The following is a 9,535-nucleotide window of genomic DNA, read 5'->3' on the forward strand; positions in this document are numbered from 1 at the left end:
GGGTCGTAGATACCAGATGGGAGGGGCCTGGGGAATCTAGGGGTGATGGAAAGGTTAAAGATGTCAGAATGGAAACAAAAAGGACTTTGAATAGATTGTGGGGTTTGAGTGTGAGTACTGGGGAGCCACAGCAGGCTTTAGGGCAGTGGTGGCTCCAAACTGTGTTCAGAAGACAGATGTCAACAATGGGGACAATAGGCCAACTTTAGAACGGGGGTTAAAGGACAAGGTAGGAGAGAATGAGGAACTAGGTGTATGGGGCCGTGTCCTGGATTCAAGTCCTGCTGTCACCCCCTAATTCTTGCCAAGAAGAGCTTGCTACCCCCTCTGTTTCCTGTGCTGACAGCCACAGTTCTCCCAGGAACAGTCTAAAACTTCCCAGCCTCGGATGAAGGTTTCTGCTACTCGCCTGCCTTGGCAAACCATGAAGGAGGGGCCTTAGCTCGGGGAGGTGCCAAGCCTTTGTTCAGATGCTGGCCATGACTGGACCTGCTGCCCATTGTTTCCCTTACTGTAGGTGACCTTGGGCCAGCTGGCAAGAACTGCTTGGCTCTATAGGCTAGCATTGTAGTATTGTAGAGTACAGCCAGCCTGGCAGGATAGTTCTCAGTCCCTTGGTATCCTTGGGCAGGGCTCTTCCCATGGGGAGACTTGGTGTCCCTATCTATGTTCTGTAGGTCTGGTACCCCTATATGGCCATTTGGTATTTCAGAGGCCACTGTGGAAAATGTTCAACTCCCAAGGACCAGGAGCTTCCATCAGATGTCATACTTCCAGCCCCAGGATGGAACTCTGGTGTCCTTGTCTGGTGTCAGGCTCTAAGAGCTCTTCTAGACCCATGGGTCAAAGGCCCAAGTCTGTCTTCTCCTGCTGCTGTCGTCCTGGGTTTGGGGGGCACCAATCATGGGTTTTGTGCTCTCAGACAAAGTAGGGAGTTGGGATACTGGAGTGTTAATGATTTTGAACTTGGAATTTGTTTGGTTTAGGTCTTAGCTCCTTCTCCCATTTGTGTCACAAAAGAACCAGTTGGGGTATAGCTCAAATCGTAAAGTGTGTGTCTATCATATACAAAGCCTTAAATCCAGTCCTGGAAGCCCAACATTTGGAAGGTAGAGGAAGGAGGATCAAAAGTTCAAGGTTGTCCTTGGCCACAAAGCAAATACAAGGTCAGCCTACTCTATGTGAGCCTGCCTCAAAACACAAACGAAGGAACACGCAAGTAAGTAAAATGACTCTGTGCCTCAGTTTCTCTACTCTTGTGATGGCAATAATGGTAGCACACACTTGCCCCTCTGGTCTGATACTCCATAGAGGGCTTAGGGTATAGCTAGCAATTATAAGTGCCCAGGAATGGTTGGCCTTGCTCTTGTGAGCTGGATAGAAGGCCTGGGATGCACGTGTGGCCATAGGGGATGTGTGGAAGAATGAAACTGGGTGGACCTCATGCACGTTGAATCCTGGATGATGCTGACCCCATCATCCCCAGAGTCCCCTCCCAAACGGCATATCCTTTTCCCTTTGGCACCTGTGACTTCTCCTGGGCCACATGGAGAAATGCCTACTTTTTTTGTTTGGTTCTCCCTGTTCCAGGCTTTGGCCTCTGGTTTTGAAAATGGACTAGATGATCGGCCCTGAAGCTGGGCCTCTCTCCTCAGCAGTGACCACTTCTGAGAATGAGAACGGAGGCTACTGTTACAAGCTCCGGGGTACAGCCTCAGCGATCCTGGGGACAGATACAGAAACTGAGTCTGGGGATGTTCATCCTCCCTCCTTGTTCGGCTGCTCTGTGGAGAAGCAGTGGGGGCTCCAGAGCACCCCCATGACTGAGTGTGGGTGGAGTTTCCTGCAGCACCCCCCCCCTCTTATCTCCCCTGGTTTCCTGAGGCTCTGAGAGCTTGTGTATCTGGGTGTCCTGATTCCACACCCAGGCCCTATTGTGTGGGAAATTCAATTCAGCCCTCTCCCCAAGATGAGCAGCACGAGGAGCGACAGGTCAGCAGCCCACAGACCCCAAAGGAAGCCAGCTAGCTAAGGTGGGCACCTGTAAACCTCAGCCTAGGCACCTGTAAACCTGTTTCCTATCTCTCCCAAATTTTTGTAAGACTTTGCAGAAAATGCTAAGCCCTTCCCTTCTTCCTGGCCATAACGCACACAGTGTGGGTTTGCACGTCTGACCATCTCCCATCTCCTGTTTCCTTTTCTGGAAAATCATCAGGGTCCCGAAAGCTGCTTTCACAAGGGAGGCGGGGAAGGTGGGTGTGTTCCAAGGACAGCTGGGTCCTGTTTAAGAGTGGGAAATGGGGGCTGGACAGTACTTCCTCATGGCCTCCTAGCAGGGGCGCTGCTGAGGTCTTTCTCCATCCTGCCACCCTGTGCTCATGCTTACCTTCCGAGGGCTGACTGTGCGAGGTCCTGGCTCAACTCTGCTCGCCCTCCACTGGCCAGGTGGGAGGAGTAGGGCTCCTTCCTGCAGAGCTTTAGCTTTTCCACTCCCACGTCCTCATCTCCAGCAGGGTGATCCCCGACCGGCTCAGGCCTCATTATCTGTACGTAGTGGAGAAAGGGTTTGCTGAGGTGTCCACTGCTCCGAGTTCAAATAGGGGAAAGAAGACAGATTCACACCGCAGGAACTGGGGATGGCAGGAGATATCCCATCCCATCCTACCGGTCCGTGTCTTAAAGTCAAACCCAGCTAAAGCAAAGACGCCTCATGGGAACCATGTATGTGCCTGGCGTGACTAAAAAGCCACCCTTTCCCTTCTTCTGCTTGGACTCTCCTCTCCTTACACCACCTCCCTTCCTTGATATAAACAAATCTATATGCCATATTCCTTCCTCCAGGAAACCGTTCCTGATGGCTAAGGAGAGGTGGGGTTTTTCTGCCGCCCACAGACCCCTGTTGTCACTTCCTGTCCTTAGCCCCGAGACTCAGCTGCCCTCACTCATGCCCTGCAGGGCTACATGGTGGAACATCACAGATCTACTTGCCATCTTGTCTGTTGGCAGGGATGCTCGGCTGGCTGGTGTCCAAGCCAGTGTGCAGCCTGAAGATGTTTCCCTGGGTACGAATGTCAGTTTGCTCCCAGGAGGGGCACCAGGGACGCTATGTTATTATATCCAAACCATGTCTCTGGGCAAGAGATTTTGCGTAATATTACCACACTGAGCCTGAGTCCTTCCCATAGCACACCCAGCTGTTCACAGTCCGCTCTTCAAGACTCTGACTATAAGATATGTTTAGTCAACTCACTGGCAGCCAGAATCAGGGAAAATACTTTCTACCGATAGCAAGCAGCTGCATTAGTTATCTCAAGGTAGGAACTAGTGAATGGTTCTTTGCATTCTTGCAACCTATATCAGCTCAGGTGGAAGTAACCATCGGTTGTATTCATTCGCTGACACGGTAAACGGCTGGCTGTGTTTAGGAGTCTTGACAATTCAGCCCCTTACCGTTCATGATATAACTCCGAACCAATTAGCATCCCTGGGAGTGGGTCCCAGTTGGACTTAGACATCAGAGACTCACCTGTTCCTGTGAAAAACTGAGGCGTGGGGGACTCCTTAGACAGAGGCTTCTAGATGCAAAAGGTCCATACAGGAATGCCCGATAGACTTCCTCTCTGTCGTCTGTGACTTCGTCACCCTCAGGTCTAACCCACCTGAAAGCTCAGCCTGGCTTTGACTGACTCTTTGACTTTGCTCTGGCAGGGTCTGGTTCCAAGGACCGTGGGGCTGTCTGTACACAGAGCACTCTACATGGCAGTTTTTGAGAGATGAGGCAGGTGGTGGTCATATGCCTCAGGTCAGGAGTCACTGGGCACCCTCTGGGGTTCTGGGCCTTCCTTGGTAACAGGCAGGGGCACCGTGTTATCATGCCAGGCTTGGGAGCTCTACTAGGAGAGGGCAACCAGCTCTAGAGACCTGGAGAGGCCCCCTGGGAAGCTGCAACGTGGAAAGACAGACCCTTGACTCCCCGTTCTGCTCTGAAGAGTTGTTGCTCTGTGGAGGTGAAGAACACACTTGGACCACGGCCTTGAAGCACATCCCTGCACCAGATGGCTGAGCAACTAGGAAAGAATCAAAAGGGCCGTTCAGAGCTACCCTGAGGTGGGGTAGGCTGCCTGGGAAGGGAAGATACGTCAGTCAGGGGACAGGACTTACCAAGGGGATTTCTCATCTGATAATGTATTTATACCCCTTCAGTTCCAAAGCATCCATGGTTCAAACCCTGCCTCCTCCAGGAAGGCCTCTAAGACTTCTGCCTCACCAACCAGCCTATCTGACTGTGCCCTGGGCTCTCCAATCTTTCTTATGAGTGTGGGCTCTCTGCAACTTGCAGACCAGGGTTTGGGTTTCCATCCATCCTAAGCCACGAGGGCACTCAGAAAGGACTGAGTGGACCATTCCTGGATCATGAGACGACATGTCCCAGTGTGTCCAGGGAGTCCCTGGAAAGTGACCTGGTGGGCCACAGTAGCAGAGCAATACCACAAAGCAGGAAGAATTTGTGTGGCTCTGGGGGCTGGACAGGGGGCGGGGCTTACAACAGGGGGCCGTGTCATCGTTTTCTCATTAGATGAGACAGTAATCGCCTGTGTGAGATGATCTTGCTGGGCCGGTGGGCTCCCGGAATGTTGGCTTCACATGAATAGAATGCTTAGATGGGGGAGGGGTGTCCAAGGCAATGGGGCAGGGACTGGCCGTGCTCGCTCTTCCTCCCATCGCTAGTATTCCATCTGGCTCACAGTTCCACAATACCCGAGGAGATAAAGCATGAACGTGAATGGTCTCATAGGTGCCCTGCCTAGCACACACACACTGGCAAAGACTGTCTGGTGGGCAGGAGATGTCTAGTTCTGTTCAGCTTTGAGAATGTTCCCCATCTGTCCTGTCTGCAGAGCCTGCTCCCTTCCTGGCCATGGCCAGAGGGCACCCAGGGTGCAGAGTACTGCCAGGAGATGAACAGAGACAACCACACAGGCAGCAAACAGTAGCCCCCAAAGAAAGACTGTGAATCAGGTGGCCCAGGAAGTCCCATTGGTGTATCCATTTTGTATCTGTCCTCTCTACCACTATATTCAGCTCCATGAGAGGATGAGGAGTCAGATCCCAGATTATGAGCCATACAGGTGGTAATAGTTGTGAGCACCTGGAAGAGACATGGGACAGAAGAAAAGGGATTGGGGCTCCTAATAGCAGGGCCAAGTATGTGGTGGAGATTCCGATGTATGTGGGGCTATCATCTTTATTCTTTGCTGACGTACTGATGCATAAATGTGAGTGTCCCTATGTAAACATGTTCATATGCGTGACACCTATGTGTGATATATGCATGTGTGGGTAAACAGGCATAAATTGTGCATGTTTGTATTCATGTGTGTTTGACCATGCATGTGAAAGCAAGTGGTGTGTGTGTGTGTGTGTGTGTATACATGCAGCCCATGCATACTCAGGGAAAGGCAGAGGGACAGATAGGTCTATCATGTGACATATGGTAGAATTAAGGCATATGCATAGGCTGTCAAGGGGGATTGGGGTCAGACAAGGTCAGGGAAACCAACTCATGGGAGCTTGTTTGAGAGGCTAACCAGAGTCTAGCTACATGGGGCAAGTGTTTTGGTTGCTAAGAGCACTCTTGACTGTTGGTGGTGGATCAAGCCACACTACACTTTTGTGGGCTTTTGAGTTCTTCAGCAGAGCTATGTCTTCAAGGCTCTGGCGCCTATGGGCAAGCATTGTCACACCCCCAGAACAGGCAGCTTTCTCGAGAAGGTGTCTGGGACCTGCTAGAAACCAGAAGCCACCAAAAAACCCAAAGAGGCCTTGGCTCTTGAAGTCCATGGTTCTCCTGCAGCATCACCGGAGGAGGTCCCAGAAAAGGGGGTTTACTGAGAGATGCAGGTGCCCATGATGGTTCTCAGCAGTTGACAGAGCCAACAAGAGGCAATGAATGGAGTGGCAGAGGCAGTCAGGTCCCTGCCTAGAGGTATTCAGGAAGGGGGTGCACCTCAGGGAGACACTGTCAAGTCCCTGCCTCGTGGTTTGGGTGTGAACACCTGGGAACAATCTTGGGAATCGTGAAGTGCAGGGGACGGCATGGGTGGGACATTGAAACCCTGGGCAGTCGGGAGTGGCAATGGAAGGCCTGCTGGCCGGGAGGGGATGTTGACAGCCACTCTGTTGGTTCCAGGGCCTTTCTTCTGTCAGTTATTGTGGCGCCTATCAAGAAAGGCTCTTTTCCAAGCCCATGCAGCTGTCTGATGAGGCGGTTTTCATTCAAGAAGGGAAGGGGGAAGCTGGGTGCAGCTAGCAGATGAGAAGAACACAGAAGTCCAGACTGCTGTGGATCCATCCTGATGCCCCTTCCCCAAGGTCTGGACCATGTTTCCTTTGCTCTCTCAGCCCCAGTTTCTCCAAGGACTTCGGGGCAAATGGTTCCTGGATCTCTTCTCTTGAAGCTTTGTAACACAACAAGGCAAAGGCAGGAGATGTCTAAAAAAGGCCAGGACAGCAGGGAGCAGGAAGCCAAGCTGCAGCAGGGCTGGGCCCAGAGCACAGAAGGAACCCAGAGTGAGGAAGTCCTCCCAAACCACTTACACACATGACACTTCCTCCCAGGACCCCACAGAGCGGCAGAGCCCCTGTCCTGTCCCGCCTTCTCCAAGGGTGCGGTCAGGCTGCCCATTTCAGAAACCAGCAGCAGTGTTCTCTGCAAGCGGGAGGATGCCTCCCTCCTAGACGAGCAGGAATTCCCATTGCAGAGTAGGGTTGGAGAAACTGTGACTATACTCCTTCATGGAGGCCTCTGCCAGCCCTGAGTGGGGAAGGGGTAGAGGCAGGGGCAGCCCTGTCTCCTCAGGCGCCCTCATTGGACCTCAGCATGATTCTTGAATCTCATTTGTAATCCTGGATATGAGACAAGGATCAAAACTGTGTAGACTCCACCAGGCCAATGGCAACTTTTTTCCATCCTGTCTCAGACACTGTCCTACCATGGCCAAAGAATTGCTGGTAAAACATTAAAATAGAAAACCCCACTGTCCAGAAATGGGTGTGGTATTGCCCCTCACCCCAAAGACAAGAAGCCTGGCTTGTGACTCAAGGCAAGCAGGGGTGAGGATGAGGGTAGGGAGGTGCAGGCTGAATGGGAGGCAGTAGCCAAGAAAATTATTAAATTGTTCCATCCCTGCTGAATCACTGGGGACCTGCTAAATCCGTTTTTGATTTAAGAGTGATCCTGTGATGCCTAAATTCCCAGGCACCGCCTCTTAGACAAGGAGGTTTCTCCCTTCATATGCTGGGAGAGGCAGGTGTCCTTCTCTTGACAGCAGGGGCAGATGCTAACTAGAACCTCCACCATGCCTGTCCAGCTCTCTGTACAGCATCCTTAGGGACCTAGCCTTCCCCTGAGCTCATCATGTAATGGTCCAGGATGCTGTCACAGTGGGATCTGCAGGGATGTCTGGGAAGGAGGACGGATGGACACTGGCAGGGGAGGAATGTGAATGACCACATCAGGTGTAAAGAGCACAAGATTGGGAAGGGAGGGGCCGACTTGAGGCCATACCGGGCTGTGAGGAACCTGAGCGGAACTGAGCTTCTGAGGCACTGAGAAATCCCATGCCCTGGTTTTTGAGCTGACGTTATCTTTTGTCTTCTCCAGTGTTGGAAGGACTGGCCTTATCTCATGAGGAGGATGGCTCCAGATTGGCACCTCTGGCTGTGAACTCCTGAGAGTCATTGGTGAAAGCCAGGAGAGGGGTGTGATCAAGGTGCCCCCCAGGGGAAAGTTTCCAGACGAAGCTGGTAGCCCCAGTCGGTAAACCAGCAAGGGAAAGGGGCCCACTCTCCTCAGGTGTGTGAGGGAATATCCTATTTTCCCCTCCTGCTTCACTGTTCTTGCTTCCAACTCAGGAAAGCTAGAGCAAGTTTGGAAAATGCATCCAAGCTGTTGGTGAGCTTGTGGTGACTGTGTGCTGCCAGGTCCCTCCTTTCCCACACGCTGTCTTCCTGGTGGGCCTTCCGGAGGGTAGAAAGTCGCTACTCTCTGCTGCTGGCTTACGGAGAAAATCTCTGCTGGCAAGCAGTGGAGTCCACTCCTCTCATCTCCTCTGCCTGGCATGTCACAGAAGCTAGGCGGTGAAGCATGGACCACACCCAGCGATGTTCCTTTTCCATACAACCAAATAATCCAGTCCTTAGCCTGTATCTGAGGCTCTGGTCAGCATCCTCTGAGACAGAGACTCGAGTTCTGCGGATCTCCGAAGAAATAAGGCAGTCCCAGGTCATCCAGCGAACTGCGGGCTCTGACTGGCACCAGCCTCCCTGGGCATGTCAGGAGTGGAGCACATCTGGAAAAGCACTTCTGGGTACAAAACCGTGGCTGCCACTCGGGGCCCAGTGACCTCAAGTCCTGCCTAGAGCTTCAACGCTAGGATGGAAGGCATCTGCTTTATTTAGTGTGGCCTGAGCCTGGGAGCCTGTTCACAGGAAAGACACACGAGCCAATCCCAGGACACTGGGACACCATGAAGTTAGAAGCACGGCCGGCACCAGACCTTGAACCTAGGTTCCCAGGCTGAGTGCACTCCAGGGTCTCTGGCTGCTCCCTGCTCCTTTGAGATTGGACCTTAGATCACTGCAGCCCTCCCCACCCCAGCTTTGCATGGAAGCTGGAGTTGTTCTCACCAGCGCCACTGTCTTCCCTGAGACTTGTAGCCCAAGACTCTTGCCCTTTGCTCTGGGCCAGTGAACTGGGTAGAGCAACCTGTGCCTTGTGCACCCTTCTTTGGGAGTTGGTACTTAGGCTCTGAGATCAGGATAAGGGGTGGAACATTCTAATGCCAGCATCCCTTACCTTGGCACCTCACTGAGGGCTACCCCAGCCTCAGTAAGACACTGCCTCTCCTGGCCGGCCAGCCTGAATTGTGACAGAGCACTGAGAAAGAGGTTGGGCTATAAGGTCTTTCTGTCTGACATCCAGCCAGGAACCTCCCACTTTTCCTTGCAAATAGCCAGTGCAGAATTGCAGTGGCCCCTTGACATTGCAGGAGGTAGTGACAGATAAGTTCTCTGCTGGTATTTCTCCCAATACCTGCAGGCTGATGGCATCTCCTACAGTTGACATCATCACCTTTGCCTAAATGGTCTCAGTTGTTATTAGAGTCTACACAGAGTTTGTGAGGTGATGTGGAGAAACGGGAGCTTCAGGAAGACAAGGGGCTGTTCTCTGGGGCCCATGGTTGTCTAGAGGTATCCAAAATGGTATTTGGCATGCTATCAGTGCTAATAAAATACCTGTGCTAGGAAATATATTAGTAATTTCCAAGGAAATTCTGACACTGCTCCTAACACACACACACACGCACACACACACACACACACACACACACACACACTGGCATACCGTATACTTCTGCCACTGTAGACCTGGTCAGCAGATACTGCATAATCTCTTGGGATATACTTAGGTCCAAAAAGGCTCACATTTCCCCACTTGGTTCTGTCGTACTGTTCTGCTGCCTGGCCACACCAG

The sequence above is a fragment of the Mesocricetus auratus genome, unplaced genomic scaffold (genome assembly GCF_017639785.1).
Source record: "Mesocricetus auratus isolate SY011 unplaced genomic scaffold, BCM_Maur_2.0 Super-Scaffold_100676, whole genome shotgun sequence".
In the NCBI taxonomy this organism is placed as follows: Eukaryota; Metazoa; Chordata; class Mammalia; order Rodentia; family Cricetidae; genus Mesocricetus; species Mesocricetus auratus.